General features: G+C 45.1%; 1 protein-coding gene across 1 annotated transcript in view; it reads left to right on the plus strand.

Moving 5' to 3' along the window:
• Positions 1–24,952, plus strand: part of macrod2 (mono-ADP ribosylhydrolase 2) — a 1,280,596-nt gene that overhangs the window by 833,327 nt on the left and 422,317 nt on the right. The window lies entirely within an intron of this gene.

Raw genomic sequence — 24,952 nt, forward strand, 5'->3', positions numbered from 1 at the left:
ATATATTTCCAAGTCAGGATGGTGAGTGACTTGGACGGGAATTTCCAGATGTTGGTGTTCCCATGCATCTGCTGTCCTTGTCCTTCTAGATGGTAGTGATCATGGGTTTGGAAGATGCTACCTAAGGAGCTTTAATGAATTCCTGCAGTGCATGTTATAGATGGTACACACTGCTGTTACAGTGTCGGTGGCGGAGGGAGTGAATGTTTTTGGATGAGTTGCCATTCAAGCGGGCTGCTTTGTCCCGGATGGTTGTTGAGCTTCATGGGAGTTGTTGGAACTGCACTTCATCCAAGCAAATAGAGAGTATTCCATCACACTCCTGACTTGTGTCTTGTAAATGGTGGACAGGAGGAAGTCTGGGATGAATCATTTGCCACAGGATTCCCAGACTCTGAGGTTACCTCTAGCTCTGCTTTTTAAAAAAATGCTCCTTCTTTTTCATCCCCTCTCGCTCGCTCCACTGTCATTAATTTCTATCCAATTTCTGCCAAGGACAACTGTTAAGCCAAAGATCCTCTTGCTGAAATCGACATCACCATCTCCCTTTCCCTCTCAATACCCTGCATTCCACTATATTCTTTTCTTATCCATTTCTCTCAATGTTGCCTACTTTGCTTTCAAAATGAAACTTGAGTGTTAATTTAAAAAATGAAATAACAACGAGAAAATATACTCCTGTCTTTCTCTTTATTTGTATGTAGCCCTCTCTCTTCATCTGTCAAAAATGTTCATGGGGGTGATTCTATGGAGCCCCGCGCCGGGCCGGAGAATTGCCGCAACCGCGCCACGATGCCCCGTCGCCGGCGCGCGTTTCTCCAAGGTGCAGAGAATCGGCGCTATTTGCGCCAGCGCGTTTGGCGCGGCACCGGCCACGGGCCGCTGGAGCTGATTTCCGGCCCGTATGGTCCGAGCGGCTGCGTCGATATGACAGAGTCCCGCCGGCGCCGTTCACCCCTGGTCGCTGCCGGCTGGAACTGTGCGCGAACGGTCAGGAGGCAGCCTGTGGGGGGGGTGCTCCTTCATCAGGGGGGGCCTCCGATGGGGTCTGGCCCGCGATCAGGGCCCACTGATTGGCGAGCCGGCCTCTTCCCCCCCTCCAGGCCTACTTTCTGGCGCAGCCGGCCCCTGAACACAGACGCCATCTTGAGTCGGGGCCGGCGCGCTGAAGAAGTCCCCCGCGCATGCGCAGGATGGCGCGGCCCAACAGCGCATGTGCGGGTTGGCGCGGCGCCCATTTGGCACCGCGAAAGGAGGCTGGAGCGGCATGAACCCCTCCAGCGCGGTCGTACCTGGGCCCGGTTCATGCCGTCGTGAAACACGACGGCCTTCACGACGGCACGAACACTTGGGCTCCATATTGGAGAATTGCCCCCATGATTCGAGTTTCTGTCTCGGTGCTAGTAATTCAAAAATGTTCAAGTTCTGAAAAACACCCAAAGACCAATGATAAAGTTGGAGATCTTCCATTGTTTTCAGAATCATTAAATTTACAGTGCAGACGGAGGCCATTCAGCCAATCGAGTCTGCACCGGCCCTTGGAAAGAGCACCCTACTTAAGCCCACAACTCCACCCTCTCCCAGTAACCCAGTAACCCCACCTAACCTATTTGGACACTAAGGATAATTTATCATGGCCAATCCACCTTACCCATACATCTTTGGACAGTGGGAGGAAAAGCACCCGGAGGAAATCCATGCAAACATGGGGAGGACGTGCAGACTTCGCACAGATAATGACCCAAACCAGGAATGGAACCTTGGACCCTGGAGCTGTGAAGCAACTGTGCTGCCCTAAAATGTAGCTCTTTAAAAAAGAACTGACATTGCCTTGGAGAAAGTTTCAACTTTTTCTTTCACATTCAAAGATGTACACACAGTTTTGAAAAGAAAAGTTTTAAACTTAAGGAAGAAAAAAGACATGCGTTTATATTGCGCCTTTCTCCATCACCTGACCTCCCAAAGCACTTAACAGCCACTGAAATAGTTTTGAAATATGGTCACTATTGGCCCTGAGAGAAGCAAAAATTAAACTGATTAGAATCTGAAAAGAAAAAACCTGTTTACTTAATTGAGGCCATTTTGTGGTGTTGATACATCCTAGGAAATGAGTTGTTCTGCCTACACTTCGGTTGCCCAATATGTATTCTGCTAGCAGTATCACAGCTCTGAAAAAAGAAGTACAAAGCCCAAACCATATCAAGTGAGGAGAGGCCCAAGGCTTGGAGTGTAAATTTAATAAATGTGGGCCATTATTCTGGACATTAGGAATTTCAGTTACTCAAAAAAAGGCCGTTGACAATTTTTTCACAACACATTAAGTGATTTGTGGGGAAAAGATAATTTAACATCTGAACCCGAGCGACAGCTGAGTGTGATTGGGAGGTGATAAGTGAAGGGGAGAATTAGAGCACAACCTGGTAGAATCACATGACGGCCTTAATGGGCAAGAATAGACATCCAAACATGGGGTTCATAGGACTTTTTAATGGGATGTGCACTACATGTACAGATTTTAATTATAACAGAAAACACCCATGTGTATACTCTTACTTTATTTCTTCCACATTTATTATTCTCGAAACATGCAATGGTTGTAAACAATTGTGTCACTTTGCATAATTCTTTAGCATTCCAATGAATGGCCGAGTTTTCCATTTAGTAGAAATCACATATGAATGATGGCATCTTAATTTGTCCATTCACACAGACACGCTTTTGGATTGAATAGCAACAGCACAATTAAAACAGAGTCTGCAACCCGAACAACCAGTTGTGAGCGTGCCAATAATTTAACTCTGAAACTTTTATTAATCTTCTGCATTTCATTTTGACTTGACTGAATGACAAAGCATTGATCGAATAAGAACCATCAGTTTAATCAGGGTTAGGAGATTTGGGAAGAGATCACATACACCCGAATCAAAATAGGAAAGTTCACTCGTAATGATGTAACGTGATTTTAATTAAACAAGGTTAATGTCTTTAGATTCAGGGAAACGTGTCATGGAGCAGAGGTTGTCCAGTGGAGCAGGAAGCAAAGTTTAGCATGTTGGACATATAATTGTCAATCGGGAGATGTAACAATTTAGCAAGCTGAAGAATAACACTCTTTATAATAGGTCCACTGGCTTGATCTTTAAATCTTTCAGGACTTTTAAAAATATATCAATCCCAATCTGTAGCACCACACTCAGGCAGTAAGCAGTTCTTTCAAATACTCATTTATAGACTTCTTGTGGAGATATCTTGGGATAGAATGAAGTACATCCAAATCCTTTCTTGCATCAATTAATGGAATTTGCAAACAAGGTATTGGATGTGCTGCTTGCAAACACCATTATTTAACTTTCAGTTCACAAGATTGAAAGATCCATTTGTTTGCCAGTGTAAACATTGTGCAAACATTAAATGTTTTGCTGCTCACAGCAAATTAAAGTCCGATCACATTTCAGTCTGCTCCATTGTTCTAATCATCTGTCGGAGTAAACATAAGGCATGGGGGAGCTTAATTTATGCAGGAACACTACAGTGCTTTTAAATAAAACATTAGCATTAGACTGCATCTAATGACTGAAGTGAAACAATTTGAAATTAAGATAAATAATCTGTCATCTGAGTCTTTGAACTTCTGTGATATTGATTTTTAAAAATTGCATTTCGAACATTTCACCTTTTATTTTGATGTTGATGGGAAGCAATTATATTTGCAGTCTTAATTAATATATCTTCTCTGTCCTTTGTCACAGATATTGTATAGTCTTATTGATTTCCCTCTCATGTGTTCTCCACTGCACTCAATGTTTTCTAAGATTAGGGCGGGCGCTGAGATAATTGTGAGTTGTGCTCTCACATAACATCCATCTATTTGATTCCAAGCAACTGTTTCATCTGTTGCCCTGCTTGGGGTGTTTATGCCCCAAAATGCACTGGCTCCTTCTACACGTTCAATAACAGAGCATAGGGAATGGGTTACTCAGATCAGTATGATTTCCACCTCTGCTCATGCCCAGCCCCGAACCATCTTGAAAATGCATGAACATTTGCATTGCAGCTGACTCAGCTGTAGTTCATAGAATGCAAAGAACCCGTACAATGCAGAAGGCCATTCGGTCCATCAAGTCCTCAGATCCTCCGAAAGTGCACCGTACCTAGGCCCACTCCCTCGCCCTATCCCTGCAACCCCATGTAACCTGCACACCTTCGGATACTAAGGGGCAATTTATCATGGCCAATCCGCCTAACCTGCATATCTTTGGACTGTGGGAGGAATCCAGACTCCCCGGAGGAAACCCACGCAGACACGGGAAGAACATGCAAACTGCAAATGCGAGGTGATGCATTTTGGAAGATCCAATTCAAGAGCGAACTATACGGTAAAAGAAAAAGCCCTGGTGAAAATTGATGTACAGAGAGATCTGGGTGTTCAGGTCCATTCTACCTTGAAGGTGGCTGCGCAGGTCGATAGAGTGGTCAAGAAGGCATACGGCATGCTTTCCTTCATAGGAAGGGGTATTGAGTACAAGAGTTGACAGGTCACGTTACAATTGTATAAGACTTTCCGCCACATTCGGAATACTGCGTACAGTTCTGGACGCCACATTACCAAAAGGATGTGGATGCTTTGGAGAAGGTGCAGAGGAGGTTCACCAGGATGTTGCCTGGTATGGAGGGCCCTAGCTATGAAGAGAACTTGAGTAGATTAGGATTATTTTCATTAGAAAGACGGAGGTTGAGGGGGGAACCTCATTGAGGTCTACAAAATCATGAGAGGTATAGACAGGGTGGATAGCAAGAAGCTTTTCCCCAGAGTGCGGGACTCAATTACTAGGGGTCACGAGTTCAAGGTGAGAGGGGAAACGTTTAAGGGAGATATGCGTGGAAAGTTCTTTACGCAAAGGGTGGTGGGTGCCTGGAACACATTGCTGGTGGAGGTGGTAGAGGCAGGCACGATAGCGTCATTTAAGATGTACCTAGACCGATACATGAATGGGCAGGGAGCAGAGGGATACAGATCCTCAGAAAATAGGTGACAGTTTTAGATCGAGGATCCGGATCGGCGTAGGCTTGGAAGGCCAAAGGGCCTGTTCCTGTGCTGTAATTTTTCTTTGTTCTTTGTTCTTTCTTTGTTCCACACAATCACCCAATGCCAGAATCAAACCCTGGTCCCCGGTGCTTTCAGGCAGCAGTTACTAACTACTGTGCCACCGTGCCGCTCAGTTGGTCACACTCCTGCCACTCTCAATAGTAGGTTGTAGGTTCAAGTCCTCAGACGAGTGTATATAAATGGGACTATTTGAAAGAGGTCATGATGTGGAGATGCCGGCATTGGACTGGGGTGAGCACAGTAAGAAGTCTTACAACACCAGGTTAAAGTCCAACATGTTTGTTTCAAACACTAGCTTTCGGAGCAGTACTCCGAAAGCTAGTGTTTGAAACAAACATGTTGGACTTTAACCTGGTGTTGTAAAACTTCTTACTATTTGAAAGAGAGCAAGGGAGTTGACTCTTGTCCTCTGCTATACCTCGATCAACATCACTGAAAATGCAGATTTTCTGAATCATGATCATATTGCTGTTGTGGGAGCTTGCTGTGCACAAATTGGTTGCTACATTTCCTACATTGCAAGTGACTGTGTTTCAAAGGTACATGATTGGCTGTAAAGTGCTTTGAGACATCGTGAGAGAATCTATCTAAGTGCACATCTTTTTGTTTTTTGCATTTCGAATAAAAATCTGAAAAGGTCCTTGCTGTAGCCATAAATTGATGCTTCAAGCTATGTGCTATACAAATTGAGCGCACGCTGGTTTTCTATATTTGCAAAGCAACCTCTGTATTTTCAGGATCCTGACCCTTCAGTGTTCAGAAGCACCCTTGGCAAAAGGAAACTAAGTCCGAGAAACTTTTGAGTATAATCTAGTTGTAGCGACATTTTGAGAATTCGGCTTGCTGACTGCTGAGGATTCAAGGCTCCAGAAAGTGTGGCTTATTAATTTTGACAATTTTGACACTTTTGAATGATATCTAATGTGTTACATTCATGACGGGCATAGCCTGCCTACACAAAACACATTTCAAGCTAGATTTCCATCTGCTGCTCCATTGTAGCAAAATGTTATTAAGATTCGGCATGTGCCTAAAATGAGGCTGCATCTTTTCACTATTACCATAACAATTAACTTGATCATTTATAATTTACTTTGCAACTGCAAATTTGTTGTTTGTCCCCATTTCTTGCAGCAAGTAAAAATATCACATTGGAAGACGATGCTTTGATGGCGTGACAAGCAAATTTGTACCTTTTAAAATAAATTTGAAAGGAATGGTTTTGTGATCTGGACAGTTGTGCCCGAAAAGAATTGTACAGTGGTGCAGCAACATCCAAAATTGCTGGGGAAGCTCAGCAGGTCTGGCAGCATCTGTGGAGAGAGAGGAACATTTGAAGTCTAATATGACTCTTTTTCGGGTCTCGCCACACATCCTGCCAGACCTGCAGAGTTTTTAACAACACATTCTGTTTTTCTTTCAAACCTCCAGCATCCACGGCATTATGCTTTTATGTACATTTGTGCGATTTGTTATAAAATCATTACAGGGCAAAAGGAGGCCATTCGGCCCATCGAGTCTGCACCAACCCTTTTAAAGAGTACACAACTTAGGCCCACTCCCCCACCCTATCCCTGTAAAGCAGTAACGCCACCTAACCTTGTGGACACTAAGAGGCAATTTAGCATGGCCAATCCACCTAACCCGCACATCTTTGTTGTCTAGTGGAACGGTGACTGTGGTGATATGCATCACTGTAAATACACAAGGGGTTAATGTAAATACACGTAGACTAGATAGACACTAGAGGGAGTACCAGAAACATGACACACAGACAGTCAACCAATAAGTCAGTAAGATAGGACACGATCAATGGGCATTCACAACACACACAGAGGTGACACTACCACAGGGGGTCATTACACCAACCCATATATAAGGACACAGCATACATGATCTTCCTCTTTCCAGTGGAGATACTTAGTGAGTACACAGGGTTGATTTGAAACACATCACACCCACCACCTGGATTGTAGCAGACTGGTTGGTCAGTCTGAGTAGCTATAGCAGGATTAACAGGAGAGTCGAATCCGAGTAGGAGAATTGTTAACAGTTTAAATAAATATGTTAAAGCTATCTCCAAGTCTGAACCTTCCTTTGTCAGAATGCACATCAAGGAAGCAGCTTATGCTAAGTCAAGAGCATAGCAAAACAGTGACCACTTCCTTTGAAACTCTGTTGACCGACCTTAGTTTCTCAACGTACGAACCAACCCTCCGAATGGTGTGGTTGTCCTAGACTCCTAGAAAAGAAGTAGGTTTACCCCAAGTTAAATCCTTCTGGGCAATATTATTAACCTTGTCATCCTGACAAAAAGGAAAAGAAGCTCAGATGAAATTATGAGCACGGGTAAAGACAAAAGATTGAAACAAAGTTAAACCATTTAAATTGGATTAGCAGAACCTTTTCTTGTTCTGAGGACCCATCTCATGTAATCCAAATATGTACATGTTGTGCATGACCAATGGTTAGCTATCTCGCCTCTGTGTCAGTGGGTTATTGCATTCAAGTCCCACTTCAGGCACCTGAGCTCAAAATCTAGGCTGGCACTCCAGTGAGAGAGTACTTCACTGTTGGAGATGCTCCATTTCAGATGAGATGTTAAATCAAGGCCCGTCACACTGCTGCCTCACCACAACAGGGCCCCAGGTTTGATTCCGACCTCGAGTGACTGTCTGTGTGGAGTCTACAGGTTCTCCCCCTGTCTGGGTGGGTTTCCTCCGGGTGCTCAGGTTTGCTCCCAAAGTCCAAAGATGTGCAGGTTAGGTGGATTGGCCATGCTAAATTGCTGCTTAGTATCAAAAGGTTCGATGGGGTTAAGGAGATAGGGTGGGGGAGTAGGCCCAGGTTAGGGTGCTCTTTCAGAGGGTCAGTGCAGAATCAATGGGCCAAATGGCCTCCTCCTGTACATTCTAAGTTGGAAACTGGAACAAAACGTTATTCTCTTTCTTTCTATCCCTCCAGAAACTTCTAGGTTTTACCTTATAGACCCAAATTACTCACCCCTTCTCCAGAGATCAGGGGCGTCACAAATCCATTGTTCTTTTTTTTATATAAATTTAGAGGGGAGGGGGCAGGCTTTGCCAAATATGATGAATTACTACTTGGCGGCGAATATCAGTATGGTTAGGAAATGGGCCGAGGGAGAGGGGTCGGGTTGGAGGCGGCATCGTGTAGGGGGATGTGGTTAAGGTCTTTGTTGTAGGTGCCTTTACCTTTCTCGCCAACCAAGTACCCCTTGAGCCCAGTGGTGGTGTCAGCCCTGACGGTGTGGGGGCAGTGTGGGCAGCATCTGGGGCTGGAGGGTGCCTTGGAGTGGGCGGCAATCTGTAATAAGCACAGGTTTACATTGGCGTGGCTGGACGGGAGGTTTTGGAGTTGGCGACAGGCAGGGGTTGAGCACTTTAGCGATTTGTTTCCAGGGGGCAAATGTGCAGAGTTGGAGGAGCTGGAGGAAGTGTATGAGTTGTCCAGGAGGAATGGCTTTAGGTATCTGCAGGTTTGGGACTTTGTAAGGAGAGAGGTGCCGTCTTTTCCTGTGCTGCCACCCCTGCGGTTGCAGGATAAGGTGCTGATGAAGGACAAAATAGGGCTGGGGAAGGTGTCGGATATCTATAAGGAGTTGATGGAGTGGGAGGAAGCTCTGGTGGGGGAATATCAAATGTAAATGGGAGGAGGAGCTGGGAGGGGAGGTGAGGCCATGCCATGGGCAGAGGCCTTGTGGAGGGTGAACGTGTCCTCATCGTGTGCGAGGCTAAGCCTCAGCCAGTTCAAAGTGGTGCATAAGGCTCATATGACGGTGGCAAGGATGAGTAAGTTCTTTGTGTGGGTGGAAGACAGGTGTGGGGAGAGCGGGGGGCCTGCGAATCACGTCCGCAGGTTCTTGCTCGGGTGGCGGGACTCGGAGCTGTCGAATGTGGCTGAGCGACCTGGCGGAATTCCTGATGCTGGAGAAGGTTAAGTTCGCTTGAGGGGTTCGGCAGATGGGTTCACCTGGATGTGTAAGCCGTTTACTGATTTGTTTAAGGAGCTTTGGGAGGTCAGTAGGTGGGGGGGGGGGGGGGGGGGGGGGGGTGGTAAGGAGGTTAAAATGGGGAAGGTGGGGTGGGAAGAGGAGTTGGCGTAAGAGGAGCAGGGGGTAGTGCATGTTGGTTGTTTATTGAGTTGTTTGCTTGTTTTTCTGATTCTTTTTGTAGATATGAAAATGCCTTGAATAAAAATATTTTAAAAAAAATGACACTTGGTTGAGAATCTTCAGTGTCAGTCCTTCGATGAGTCTGGTTTAGTAGCATTGCAAGATTTTGACAAAAAAGGTTTTTGTTTTTCTTTACTATAAGGGGTTTAATTAGTTTGTGTTGAGCTGCATCAAAAAAAGGAATTATTGTGCCTTTTACAACCTCAGGGGATCCCGAAGCGCTTTTTAGCTAATGAAGTACTTTCGAACCATAGTCATTGTTGTGATGTCAGAAATAAGGAGAACTAATTTGCACAAAGCAAGCTCGCACTGACAGCAATGGGATAATGACCAGATAATCTGTTTTCTTTTCAGTGATCATGGTGGAGGGATAAATATTGACCAGGTCATCAGGGATAACTCCCCTGCTCCTCTTCGACGTGGGATCTTTGATCCACCTGGGATTTAATGAGAGATGGCACTTCCAACAGTGCAACATTCCCTCAGTAGTGCATTGGGTGTCAGCCTCGATCTTTATGCTCCAGTTTTTAGAGTGGGATTTGAACCCACAACCATCTCACCGATGTTACATCAGAGGTGTAGCTCTTACAGAATAGTTACAGAGCAGTGGAAGGCCATTTGGATAACTGTGTCTGCATTGTCTCTCCGAAAGGGCAGCACGGTAGCATGGTGGTTAGCATAAATGCTTCACAGCTCCAGGGTCCCAGGTTCGATTCCCGGCTGGGTCACTGTCTGTGTGGAGTCTGCACGTCCTCCCCCTGTGTGCGTGGGTTTCCTCCGGGTGCTCCGGTTTCCTCCCACAGTCCAAAGATGTGCGGGTTAGGTGGATTGGCCATGCTAAATTGCCCGTAGTGTCCTAATAAAAGTAAGGTTAAGGGGGGGTTGTTGGGTTACGGGTATAGGGTGGATACGTGGGTTTGAGTAGGGTGACCATGGCTCGGCACAACATTGAGGGCCGATGGGCCTGTTCTGTGCTGTACTGTTCTATGTTCTATGAAAGAGCAATTCACCTAGTGCCACTCCCCACCTTCTCCCCGTATCCCTCTACATTCTTTGTTTTCTGATTACAGTCTAATTCTGTCTTGAATGCTTCAATTGAACCTCCCTCCACAAAGCTCCCGGGCAATGCATTCCATCCCTTAACCATTTCTTGTGTGAAAAAGTTTTCTGTTCTGTTGCTTTAGCTTCTTTTGTCAATTACTTTAAATCTGTGCCCTCTTGTTCTCGATCCTTTCACGAGTGGAAACAGTATCCAGATGATTGTAAATACCTCTATCAAATCTCCTCTCCAACTTCTTTTCTCCAATGATAATAGTCTTAACTATCTTCATAACTAAAATTCCTCATCCCTGGAACCATTTTTGGAATTTTACCTGCATTATCTGCAATGACTTCACATTCTTCCTAAAATGCAGCTCCCAAAACTGGGTGCAATACTCCAGCCGAAGCCAGACTCGTATCAATACAAGTTCAACATACCTTATTCCTCTATTACTCTATGCCTTTATTAATAAAGCCTGGGATGCCATATGCTTTATTAATCTCTCCCTCAATCTGTCCTACCACTTCCAATGACTTGTGCACACATATACACCTGGATCCCTCTGCTACTGCTCCACCTTGAGAATTTTATTTTGGACGGCATGTGGCACAGTGGTTAGCACTGCTGCCTACGTCGCTGAAGACCCAGGTTTGATCCCGGCCCCGGGTCAGTGTCTGTGGAGTTTGCACATTCTCCCCGTGTGTGCGTGGGTTTCACCCCACAACCCAAAGATGTGCAGGTCAGGTGGATTGGCCATGCTAAATTTGACCTTAATTGGAATTTTTAAAATTTTATTTTATATTGCCTTTCCATGTTTTTCCTATCAAACTGAATAATTTCAGAATTTTCCATATGGAGTTTCATCTGTCACCTGTCCGCCCATTCTCCCAACTTTTCTATGACCATTTGAAGTTCTACACTATCCGTCTCACAATTCCCGATGCTCCACAAACTTTGAAATTATTCTCTGTACACTAAGGTTTAGGTCATATAAGGAAAAGCAAGGGTCCCAACATTTTATCTGGGGAGCTCCTCAACAGACCTTCCTCCAGCCCCCTCTAGTTGAGAGAGTCTCAATGCACCAATGCAGAATACATATTGAAAATTATAGCATCCATCGGTGATGAGAAATTCCAAGGTGGTACTTACCTCTGCTTTTTCTCCTGTTACAACAAGGTGAGGACCAGTGTAAGAACTGCCCTTTTTTCGATTAATCACAAGAGGACTTTTGAAATTTGTAAGAATTAATATGCCAATTGACTTTATATGCTGATTGCAAAGAACTCACGCAGACAAGCTTTCTTGAGTTTAAACATGTAAGGGGTTAGTTTTTATTGAGCCAAAAGCCCACCCAGGTCAAGACATAAAAAATACGAAAAGAGGTAAATGCACGTCCCGATCATCACAACCCTTATATACGTGGGCGCACACACATACACACGCATGCAAAAATACAAGTTACAAAGTAGAGGAGGTTAACGTTTGGCCTAATTAAGATTCAATATGAAAGGCAAAGATGCAAAGAGTTCACTGATTAGAAGTCCTTTGCTGTTGTTCGTGGCTTAGGCAGTTGTCCTGACTAAAGCTGTCGTCCTTGGGTAGAATTTTCTCATTTTTTCTTCAAATGTCTACTCATGCAGGAAGCGGTATGTAGGTTTCCGGTTGTTCACAGTGACATAAAAGCAGGCAGAATCCAACTCATTGAAAGGGAAAGAGGTAGCAGCCTCTTTGTAATTTTCTAATGTTCCATCTCTAGATCCCTAAAACCAGCAAGATTATACAATAAAAGACTTTCAAAAATCAGAGTTTTGGTCATGTGACAACTGGCCATTGATGTGCGAAAGAAAACAATCAATGGTCTATATATGTTAAGAAGATTTTCTACTTCTCACGGTCAAAACCAGTGACATAGAATGGAGGAAAATAGAGGCCCTTGCATTTCACTTGTACATACTCAGTTTCATGAATTCTCCTTCATTACCTGATAGTCCTGGAGATACAAAGTCTGAGTTTTATTGCCCTTGCTGTTTTGAGGTAGTTGCTGGCAAGGGCAGGTGCGAAATTCCACAGGGATGTGGGCCAGTATGTTCATTGTAATCCACTTTTAGAAGCTTCCAGAAACATGGCCTGCTTGCAGTCCCAAATGTCAGGTGACATTTGGCAACCATCTTAATTTAGAACATAGAACATAGAACAGTACAGCACAGAACAGGCCCTTCGGCCCTCGATGTTGTGCCGAGCAATGATCACCCTACTCAAACCCACGTATCCACCCTATACCCGTAACCCAACAATCCCCCCCTTAACCTTACTTTTTAGGACACTATGGGCAATTTAGCATGGCCAATCCACCTAACCCGCACATCTTTGGACCATGGGAGGAAACCGGAGAACCCGGAGAAAACCCACGCACACAGGGGGAGGACGTGCAGACTCCGCACAGACAGTGACCCAGCCGGGAATCAAACCTGGGACCCTGGAGCTGTGAAGCATTTATGCTAACCACCATGCTACCGTGCTGCCCCTTAGTGTCTTAACAGTTAAAACTGCCTTTTCAAAAGTTCCACATGAGGCCAGCAGATGAAATTGAAAGTTAATAGGCTGGATTCCCTGTAGCCCGACGCCAAAATCATGTTCGGCGATCGGAGAATGGATTTTCACACCAAAATCGGGTCGGCGCCAGTTTGGCGCCATTCCGCCTTGCGCTGCCCCCTCCAAACTAGCATCACATGATGCCACGCCATTTTATTGCCATTGGCGCGTCATCGATGAGCCCACCCATGATGCTCCTCCCCTGATGGGCCGAGTTCCCGACGGCGTGGGGCACGTGTGGTCCCAACCTTGCAGGAACCTGGCATGTCGGCTGCGGACTGTGTCCAGCGCTGCCACTCTGGGCTGGGATCCGTGCCGTTGGCAGGGGGGACTTCAGCAAGGGCCAGGGAATGGGCTGTGAGGTTGCGGTTTGGGTGGTGCACGGCTGGCGCCATGTTGTATGGCGCAACCGGTGCAGGTCGTCAGCTGTGGACATGCGCGGCCCGAGACCCGGCCATTCTCCGGCCGTTTTTGTTGCGGGCGACTGGCATTTCAGTTGGCACCGGTGCTAGCTGCTCACTGGTGCTGGAATCTCTGATGGTTGCACATTGATTTTTCGGGCGTAAAAGACCACACATGCTCTGCTGACACCGGCACTTAGGTCCTGAAACGGAGAATCCAGCCCAATATCTAACATCAACACACTGCCAAGACACTCCATTTTAGCTGTCATCTTTATCCTGTATCAAAATGGTCCCTGGTGTAGCTAAACTTGCAACAAATGGGTACGTAGGAATATTTGTTAAGTGAACCAACCGTTATATTCCATGGGGAAACAATAGTCAGAAGTTGAACTGTGCCATGCTATTTCTGTAAATTTATTTTCAGCACTGCTTATCAGATTGCACTATGCCCTCCCCAGAAATAGTCCCATAGGAGCTGTCCACGAGTCACTTTATGCATCTTGATGTTGATTGCTAACTGTAGGGCACAGGTAAAACAAACACACAAGTCTCACAAAATAAATTCTAGTAGTTGCCCAAAATGGAATGTAGATCTTGTTTTGGCCTGTTTGCGAGGCAATGACGTTGTTTTGGACTTAATTGTTACACCAAGAGGTTTTCCTAATGGCAATAGTTAACTTCAGACTGCAAAGCAAAAAGTTCCATGCAATGGGCCATAGAAGCTCAGAAGGAGGCCATTTGGCCCAGGCTATCTGTGCCGGATCTTTGCTCGAGTAATTGAAATCTAATTCCACGATCCTGTTTTCTCTCTATATTTTCCTTGTATTTGATTTTTAGCGTGGTCAATCCACCTACCTGCACATCTTTGGATTGTGGGGTGAGACCCACGCAGACACAGAGAGAATGTGCAAACTTCACATGGAAAGTGACCCGAGACCTCTGCGCCGTGAAGCAACAGTGCTAACCACTGTGCCACCATGCCGCCCATCTCTCTGTATTTTCCTGAGTTGAAATGTTTAACCACTTTTCCATTGGAAGATACTATAGTTTCTGCCTGCAGTACTCCCTGTGGCAAAGCTTTATGATCATCACTGAACCAAGCAGAAAAATAGTCCTTCCCCCGTCCCACTATCCAAACCTTTTATAATTTAAAACAAAACCTCTATTAAATCTCCCATTAGCCTTGCTCGCTCCACTGTGAATAATAGTGTTTCAAGTCACTTTATAACTCTTGTTTCTCATCCCTGGCGTCATTGTGGTAATCTATTCTGTACTCTCTCCATGGTTTCACTGTTTGTTCTATAATTGGAAATCCTAAACTGCACAGTACGCTCCGACTGTGCTCTAACAATTGCCAGAAACACATTTATTAACCCTTTGGTCTTGCACTGTGCCACTATTTGCAAAACCCAAATGTTGTTTCTTTTTTTTATGGCTTTCTCAACCTGCAATCTCTGTGTATTTGAATTTCTCAATCTTTGTTCAATCGCATCTATCGAGTGTAAAGTCCCATTCTTAGTTTTTCCTTCCAAAATGTATTTACTCACACTTCTCCACATTAAATTGCATGTTCCACTTGTCTGCCCACTTTGATAATCCAGTTTATTGCTTCCTAAATTCTTATGCCACTCTCCCTCAGCATTTGCCAAAATGTCGTACTTATTACCTCGTCAAAATGTCCCCTGGTTCATGCAATGTTACAAGTTGGAAAATAATGGGAAAAAAAGAAAATTCACTCAGATCCCCGAAGTAATATTGCTGAGAGCTTCTGAAGATTATTCCAGAAGCATAAGACTTTTGAGATTTGCTATGGTACCTGGGGAGATCTGCAGGACACCATTTTTAACTGCAAGGGTCGGGGCTGTTAAGGCTAATGCCTGTTGGGTTACTGGGGGCCAAGAACCTGTTGCAGATACAGGAGCAAAATAGCGCAGATGCTGCAAATCTGAAATCAAAAGCAGAAAGTGTTAGAGAACTGATGAAAGATCATGGACCTGAAACTGTAACTCTGTTTCTCTCTCCATAGATGCTGCCAGAACTGCCCTGCATTTTCTGTGTTTATTTCATTTGGTGCTGATGTTGAGCCAGAGGGACACTTCAGCATTTACCCGTTGTACAGTTCAAATCAGCAGAATGATTTCCTGCATCAGTTTAATTATGTGTGAGCGAGTTCAGGGTATAAGCAGTTTGTATTTTCATTCTGCAATCCTTCATAGTGCCCACCACAAATCAGACAAGGTATCTTGTTCTCAGGTTATTTCCAACAGCACCAATGACGCATCTGAAATTTGGAATGACAGCTCGTCACAATTTGAAACACTTAATGAAAATATATCTCTAAAGCATTTTTCGGTAATCTTCGGCCCCATTTTAATTCTGACCTTTGTGGAGTCTGTCTGCAAAGAAAAATTGAGAATGTCCTTCAGTCTACAACAACAGAGAAGAGGCAATAAACATAATGGTTTGTTTAAAAGAGCATATTATCAGAAGTAATTGGGTCACTGTGGGCTGAGTGATTAACTTATTAGACAAAAGGGTACACAATCGCATATTTACCGATAAACTTTAAATTTGAATTTTTAAAGCACACCTGTAAAGCCGAAATAGGTCACCACAGTGGATCATAATCTTTTTGCATTTAATTGAATCTGATGACAGTTATGTCTCCAAGTCCGATAAATGTGACTGCTCTATTGACAGAACCCGTATGCTGAGGAGATGTATTGGAGAATGCTGGGACCTGGGCTTCCTCATAAACTAAGTTTGTAATCTGCTCTGGAGTAGCACTGGTGGAGCCTTGAGCTAAAAAAAAAACCTTTGCCAATGCCACCCGTGAAATGGATTGGATTGTTTTTTTTTATTGTCATGTGTACTAAGGTACAGTGAAAAGTATTTTTTTGCGAGCAGCTCAAACAGATCATTTAGTGCATGAAAATAAAATAAAATAAAAATACATAAAAGGGCAACACAAGGTCCACAATGTAAATACATAGACACCGGCTGAAGCATAGAGGAGTGTAGTATTAATCAGAGAACTCAGCAGTGTTCATCTGGCCTCTTGTGTAGCCTCTGATTTTAAATGCTCCACCATTGCTGGCCATGTGTCCAGACCTGAAGTTCTGGAATTTCCTCTCTAAACCTCTCCACTTGTTTCATCTCCTCTATGACGCTCCTTGAAGCCTTTTAGTCATCTGCCCTTACAGCCCCTTAAGTAGCTCAATGTCGGATGTGTTATATTACATTATAGTAATATCTTGTTACTCTTTTGCTCACTTCCAGAATGGTCTGATGGTTGATGTTCAGTAAAACTATCAGTCTTCAAATTAAGCAAATACCCTTTATTGAGTAGCGATTATAAATAACTATGAGTTTGTTCACTCTTCTACAACTATAACTGAAGATCAGAAAATAAGAATAAGTATATATAATGTTTAACTACACCTGCTCACTAAGCTATAGCTCTAAAACTCTGTTCACTAGCCACTCCTGATACGAAGAGGCAGGAATCTCCTCTGAGTGTAGCTTATATACATAGATCCGGTGCTGCTAGCTAGTAGTTGTCCAGCACTATCTTACAGATGTTAACCCCTCACATACCAGCAGATATACAGATCACGACAGGATGTTGTCCATTGATGCTGCTGTGAAACACCATGGGGGCGATTCTCCGCTCCGCGGACCAGGTGCCCACGCTGCCGTGAACGCCCCACAGTGGGCCAGCACGGCGCTGCAGCGGTTCACGTCACTCCAGCGTCCTTGGCACCGTGTCAACCCGCGCCTGCGCAGTTGGGGCAGCTCAATCCTGCGCATACGCAGTTGGGCCACGCCATCCTGCGCATGCACGGGGAACTTCTTAAACGTGCCAGCCCCAACGCAATATGGCTTGGGTGTTCAGGGGCCGGCCGCGGCGGAATGTATGCCTGGGGGGAAAGAGGCCGGCCCGCCGATCAGTGGGCCCCGAACGCGGGCCAGACCCCTTCGGAGGCCCCCTCCCACCCGGTGAAGGAGCCCCCCCCCCTCCCACAGGCCGCCTCCTGAGAGTTTCCGCAGAGTTCCCGCCGGCAGCGACCAGGGGTGGACGGCGCCGGCGGGACCCTGTCGTGTCGGAGCGGCCGCTTGGCCCTTCCGGGCTGGAGAATTGCTGCTCGCCATTGGCGGCAATTCTCCGAGCGGCCCGGCACGATTTGCGTGGTGCTGGTTTTGGGCGGGTGGGTGAATCACGTGCGGGGGCCAGGGCGGCATGGCGCGATTCGCGCGGTCCGGGGGGGGAGGGGATTACCGCCCCATGTGCTGTTTTAATACATGAAGGATGTAATATTCCCCGTGTCTGCGTGGTCTCACTCCCACAACCCAAAAAGATGTGCAGGGTAGGTGAGTTGGCCACAATAAATTGCCACTTAATTAGAAAACAAAAATAATTGGGTACTCTACATTTATTTTTAAAAATGAAGATGTAATTTCGATGCTGGTTTTTGTTACACTTGTGGAACTTCAATGTCGAATTGAATTAAAATTTTGGACTAATTTGGAGCATTGGAAAAGCAGGGCCAGATCTAGCATGCGCATTTAATCGAGACAGTGCGTGCAGGTTGAGTTATCGTTATCTGTTGCACTAAACAAAAGCAAGAAGAGCACTTTGACTTGTTCTGTCTGGGACTTGTCATGTTTCCAGCCTAAATGAAGACCTCACTAAAACTTGCCTTGAACTCAACCTGGGTTGTTTATCATATCTTTCAGCATGTTATAGTTTTATGATAAAATGCACTTTATTCCAAACCATGACAAGTGTTTGTTTTTAAGTATGATTTCGGACACTAGCTGTATGTAGAATCACTCAGTTAATTATCTCCTCTACAGATGTATTCTATGTGACAGACATAGAGGGGTAGAATTTCCAATGTGTGCTGTAATTAATGATTCCAGTGCAAATTGCGTTATCTTTGAGAAATGTTTTTCCCTTTGAGTTTCCACTTAGAGTCATTTGCATATGCCTGAAGGTGAACCAATGCAATTGGACATCATTTTAGACCTATTTTTTAATTTAAATTTTGCTTCTCCAGTACTCCTTGGTAAGAGCAGTAACTTGGTGCAGTTTGATTGATACAGTTGAAATTAATCTAGTTGTTGTTCTGTTGAAAGCTTTTTCAGTACCAAAGTAGTTATTGTTGCATTTTAACAAAGCCTGGCCAAACACACAGTAGCGATAGTTTAAAAGAAGGAACTCTTTAAAAGTATATTTTTCAGCCTTGAAAAAGTGATGTATGGACACCCAAGATATTTGTCAGTTTATTTCTGCTTTATTGCCTCAGTTGAACTTAATTAGCCAATAGGAGAACCAGTAAGATGAGGCCAAGCGATTCATTTTGGAAACATGATGCTATCACGCTTTGAAACTTTTGTCTATTTGGCTTTGGAAGGATTTCAATGGAGTTCATATTGAAATGATAAATTAAATTTAGTTCGCAAGGGATTAAATCTACAGAACAGACAAGTTCTAGGGAATGTGAACTAGATTGAGGTGACCCAGTTTGCAAAGTGACATGATAAGAACATAAGAAATAGGAACAAGAGTAGGCCACATGTCCCCTTGAGCCTGCTCTACCATTCAATAAGTTCATGACTGATCTACATCTACTGCAGTTTCCTGCCCTCTCCGTTATCCCTTGATTCCCTTAGTGCCTAAAAAATTATATCAATCGCATTCTCCAGTATTCTCAATCAGTGAGTATCCACAGCCCTCTGGGATAGAGAATTCCAAAGACTAAGACCCTTTGAGTGAAGAAGTTGCTCATCATCGTAATTCTTTTAAAAAATAAATTTAGAGTACTCAATTCATTTTTTCCAATTAAGGGGTAATTTAGCATGGCAAATCCACTTCGCCTGCACATCTTTGGATTGTGGGGGCGAAACCCACCCAAACACGGGGAGAATGTGCAAACACGGACAGTGACCCAGAGCCGGGATCGAACCTGGGACCTCGGCGCCGCGAGGCTGCAGGGCTAACCACTGCGCCACCGTGCTGCCTGATCATCTTAATTCTGAATGATTGTCAGCCCCCCCTCCCCCCCAGCTCCAGATACCCAAATCAGGGGAAACAGCCTCGCAACATCTACCCAGTCAAACCCGCCAAGAATGTTTTACCTTTCAGTGATTACCTTCCAATCATTCTCCTAATGCCAGAGAATATAGGCCTAATCTACTCAGTCTTTGGTACTGAACCCATGCAGGTTTCCCTGGTCGCTGTGTGCTGGTAACATTGTGAATAGAGCTGTCATATTTCCTTGATCCAATTTCATTTTAGCAAAATTGTTATTTCATTCTTTTAGTATGCTCATGAATTAGGAGCATAGAAAATCTTCGGGCTGTATGTGCAGGTGCAACAAAAAATTGGTAAATTTGTATCGTTTTGGCCTCTTAAAATCCATCTTGGTCCATTTGAAAAACCTCCTGCTGAATCCTGCATTGACCCATTTCAGTGCAACGTTACCAGTTTTATCCATTAAAGTCTCGTGAGAGAAATGATCTAACTTCAGCATCCGTTGGTTTAGTTTGTATACAACTGATATTTTGGGTGGTGATATGTTTAACACCTAGAAAGTCTTGATCGCCCTAAATCAAGAACACCTGTTTTTAAACCTCTCTGAGATTTGAACTGAAAGAAGATAATTTATCTTGCATTTCCAAGAAATTAATAGGGACGCTTAGGTCATAAGAAATTCTGGGGGAAGAGAAATACAAGTGGTCCTGGATGTGCTGTGCAAATAACCACAAATTTAACGGTGCTCGCAGTTACTTGCTGTTATTAATGTGTAGAAAAATCATCCAGATAAGGAAGCGATACTAGAGAATTGTGCATGACCACAAGTTACTGGACGATTTGCATTACTCTGCCAATTAGGCTTGCACAAACACCCTTAATGTCACCGTGAACTTTGTGAAGTTGCTGCATTCACTGATGTGTTTCGGCAGTTAAAATTGTCCAGACCCTCTCAGAGATCCCTGAACGCAAAGATCAGCAACTTTGTTTGGCTCTCCCAGAGTTCAGTTGCAGGCGGTGGTGACTGTAAGCAACCCATCGCTTTGAATATTAATTAGCATGTCATGGAGCATGAGCAACTTTGAATATTTAATCAGTTGTTCGCTTTTTAAAAGACATAACATGCAGCAGAGCTAAACAAAGTCGATGGATTGGTTTGATTGGGGTGGTTGGTGGTGTAGAGAAGTTGCAAATAAGGAAGCCACAAATTTTTCATAACAGAAGACATTCTAACGAGTAACAAAAGCAAAATACTGCGGATGCTGGAAATCTGAAATGGAAACAGAAAATGCTTGATAAACTGGCAATATTGGTGGAGAATAACTGAGCTAACGTTTCGGATCAGAATGACCCTTCTACATAGCGAGCCTGTTCGATAACTGATGGCTGATTCTCATAGAACTTGTACGAGATGGGCGACATTCTGAAAGCCGGTCAAGGTGAGCATTTTTAAAAGCCGGCCGTGGCGGTTGAGCACTTCTTCCCAGATCGGGAACGTCGCGACCGATATCCCCATGACCCTCCTGACACCCGCCCACAACCCACCCACAGGTCACGACCCTGAGTTTGAAAATGACTGTTAAATAGGTAATTGATGTGAGATTGGCTAGAATCTGCTAGTGGAGCAGTGGTAAATGCTGCTTTCCCATTGGCCCATTTTTGTTACCCAATGAAGGAAAACGTGCAGCAGGTATAATTGCCTCCCCAGGATTTTGTCCTCTGTGGACTTACTTACACAATTATGCATTAGAGAAGTTGGATGACAGAGGTTTACCAAATTATTTGTTTTCATGCATATAGCTGTTGATTGAATATAATAACTGTGAATGCTGGAAATTCGGAATAAGAAGAGAAAATGATGGAAATATGCAGCAGGTCGGGCAGTATCTGTGGAGGTTCAACTGAGTGACCTGGGCCAGAATTCTCCAACCATTCGGTGGCAGCAGGATTCTCTGGTCCTGCCGGCAGCAAACGCCCACCCCGTGGGTTTCCCGACGGCGTGGGCTGGTTTCAATAGGAATTCCCATTGATAGCAGCAGGAGCAGAGAATCCTGCCACCAGAGAAATGGCACGCCGCCTCTCGCCTCCAAAAACCATGGCAGGGAGGCCAGAGAATTGGGGGCGCGTGGGGTTCAGAGAAACGCCGCAACCGTGCCACGCCACCCCGACGCCGGCGTGTGATTGTCCGAGGTGCGGAGAATCAGCGCATTTGACGCGGCGCCGGCCCGGATGGGCCGAGTGGCCGCGTGGAAACGGCAGAGTCCCGCCGGCGCCGTTCACCCCTGGTCACTGCCAACGGGAACTCTACGCGAAGGGTCGGGGGGGTGGCTTGTGGGGCGGGGAAAAGTGCTCCTTCACTGGGGGGGCCTCCGATGGGGTCTGGCCCGCGATCGGAGCACAGCGATTGGTGGGCCAGCCTCTTTCCCCCCCGGGCCTACTTTGTTCCGCTTCCGGCCCCAGAACCCCCGCGCCATGTTGCGTCGGGGCCTGAGCGTTGAAGAAGTCCCCCGCGCATGCGCGGGTTGGCGCAGCGCCGGGAAGGGAGGCTGGAGCGGCCCCCTATGGGGGCCAGAATCGGTAGTCCCTGCACCCGTTTCGCGCCATCGTGAAACGTGATGGCACGAACGCTTAGTCTCCATTTTGGAGAAACGCGCCCCCTGCCTCTGATGTGCGCAGACCAATTACTGTTTTGACAAATCTTTCCTCTGATGAAAAGATATAATCTGTTGAGTAACTTAAGTAGGTTATATATAGCTTGGCACAACAAAATGTGAATATTCTTGAAAAGGGAGACATGTTGTCGAAGCTCTTTGTCCTGCACTCATCAGGTGATGTCTCAGCCAATCATGGCCGACTTGCCAAGCAATCAACATCACTTTCTCCTGTCATATGATTGTTTGGTCATGTGAAATTTGGCATTCTTGCATTTGTCTCAATGAGTGCAAAACTCAAAACTTCGGCAACTTATCACTCTTTTCACCAACGTGCAGGTCTTTCTCATAGTATATCACAACTTCATGAGATTGCAACCATATTTAGATAATCGCTCTTCCCCAAGTAAACAAAAGTTTACAGCCAAATGTTTGCTTTAGCTCCTCCTCACAACTGCTTGCAAGTGATCAGTTGAAGGCCTAATAATAATATTCGGACCTAAAAAGATAATTATTACGAGAGTCGTTGACTAAATATGTGTGTGACAAGAACTGACTTTGGTTCAGCTGGCCTACAATGTGACCTTGTAAGGAGAGTCAGTTCCCTGATAAAATGCGTGAATTACAAAGGACAAAGCAATTGTAGAATGTCCTGACCTGTAGAAATTTCAGAAGGGGATGTCAAAGTTAGGCCTGTTTATTATTTAAATTTGAAATGGTGGAATGGGCCCGTCCGATTGTTGACAACAGTATTGTTGACCTAGCTTGGGAGGGTCACAACTGAACATGATGGTAATTCCATGTTCTTTTAATACTAATCACCTATTTGCTGACTCATATGCATTCTTCAGAGGAAAGGCTTATCAAAAAAAAATTGTGCTGTGCTTACAAGGTTATTGAGTTGAAAGCCTCTCCAATGACCAGGGGCTGGTTTAGCACAGTGGGCTAAGACAGCTGGCTTGTAATGCAGAACAAGACCGTTCCAGCCTCCCTGAACAGGCACCAGAATGTGGCGACTCGGGGCTTTTCACAGTAACTTCGTTGAAGCCTACTTGTGATAATAGGTGATTATTATTATTATTGAACTCCACAATGAAGTGGCTCTTAACCTCAGTGGTTTGAGCGCACATGTATTGGCCTGCCTCCCTTGGATTTGCGCTGTTGGCACTTAACCAGTTGAATTGTTAGTTGAAGCATCAAACAAAACCGAGGTTCTACACTTTGGGCTATGGAAATGCACCAGCTTCCGGTGCTTGAGTTTCTTATCTGGTGGCAGATGAGGAGTTGGATTGCCCAGGAAGAGGAGGAGGCCATTCAGCCCCTTGAGCCCATTCTACCATTCATTTAGGTGACTGCACAAAGAAGTCTGCCTGTGAAACATTTGTTCCATTTATAACTAGAGGAGGATTGATAAAAGCAGATAGTCTGTGTTACCAAGTAGGAATGTCACTGGAATAGTAACCAAGAGGCCCTTGCTAATGCTGTGGTGACACCAGTTCAAATCCCATCAAGGCAACTGGTAGAATTTAAAATCAGTAGATAAAAAAGAAACCTGGAATTGAAAGTTGCTTTCAAAAACAATAATAATAATCTTTATTGTCACAAGTAGGCTTACATTAACACTGCAATGAAGAGGGTGAATTCAGAATGTCCAAATTACCTAACAGCACGTCTTTCGGGATTTGTGGGAGGAAACCGGAGCACCCGCAGGAAACACACGCAGACACGGAGAATGTGCAGACTCCACACAGACAGGGACCCAAGCCGAGAATCGAACCTGGGACCCTGGCGCTGGGAAACAACAGTGCTACTGTGATAACCACAATACTATCATTGATTGAAATCAAAAACCGCTAATTTCCTTTAGGGAAGGAAAGCTCCCATCCTTACCTGTCGGGCCTACACTGAAAATAGTACACTCTATTCCTTCCTCTTCACCTGCACAAACCCCCACCCCAACAAGGTGCCCAATGCCCCTCTGACCCACCTGAATCTGGGATCCACAGGGGCCTTTTTCTCATTGGTTTCCCACAAGTGCTTGGGGGGGTTGGGTGGGTTTGGCAAGCAGCAAACTCCCTATAAAATCCAGGCCAGTTTTCACTGAAGTAGCTGTTCCAGGTTACTCAACCTCGAACAACATGTGGCTGGTCTTACTGACTTTGAATGTCGGGCTGTTGTCCTGAAGCAGTTCAGACACAACTAATTCAGCTTGTACCGATACTCCAACATCCGCGGTATTTTGCTTTTATTCTGGTATTAACCTGGATACATATTTTCATAGAATCCCTTAAGTACAGAAGGAGGCCATTTGGCCCATCGAGTCTGCACCGACTCTCTAAAGCAGCACTCTATCTAGGCCTACACCCCAACCCGATTCCCATAACTCCAGCTAACCTTTAGGACACTAAGGGGTAATTTAGCATGGCCAATCCACCTAACTTGCATATCTTTGGACTGTGGGAGGAAACCGGAACACCCGGAGGAAACCCACGCAGACACAGGAAGAACGTGCAAACTCGACACGGTCACCCAAGGTTGGAATTGAACCCGGGTCCCTGGTTCTGTGATGCAGTACTGCTAACCACTGTGCCACCGTGCTGCAGTTCACATGGAATGGCAGAACACACCATTGCTTTATCTAAAGGGTTCTTTGTCTGTTTCAAGGGCCCAGTGAATTTAGCCCCCATTTTTAGTGCAGCATCTTGCAGATGGCAAGTTCCTCTGGAACTTTAGGCCACATCTTTCACTTTTGGGAGAAATGTAGGACCAACTTTGGAGCCCTAAGTAAAGGCATTGATCATCGGCAGCCCTTCAATTAAAGCCCATCACGTCACATGTGCTTAATGCATGTTAACAAAGCCCAGGTATTTGTCTCCAGTAGCTGACAGGGAAAGTTCAGTGGCATCAGCACTCGGGTGGGTGGT

The sequence above is a fragment of the Scyliorhinus canicula genome, chromosome 1 (assembly GCF_902713615.1).
Source record: "Scyliorhinus canicula chromosome 1, sScyCan1.1, whole genome shotgun sequence".
Classification (NCBI taxonomy): Eukaryota; Metazoa; Chordata; class Chondrichthyes; order Carcharhiniformes; family Scyliorhinidae; genus Scyliorhinus; species Scyliorhinus canicula.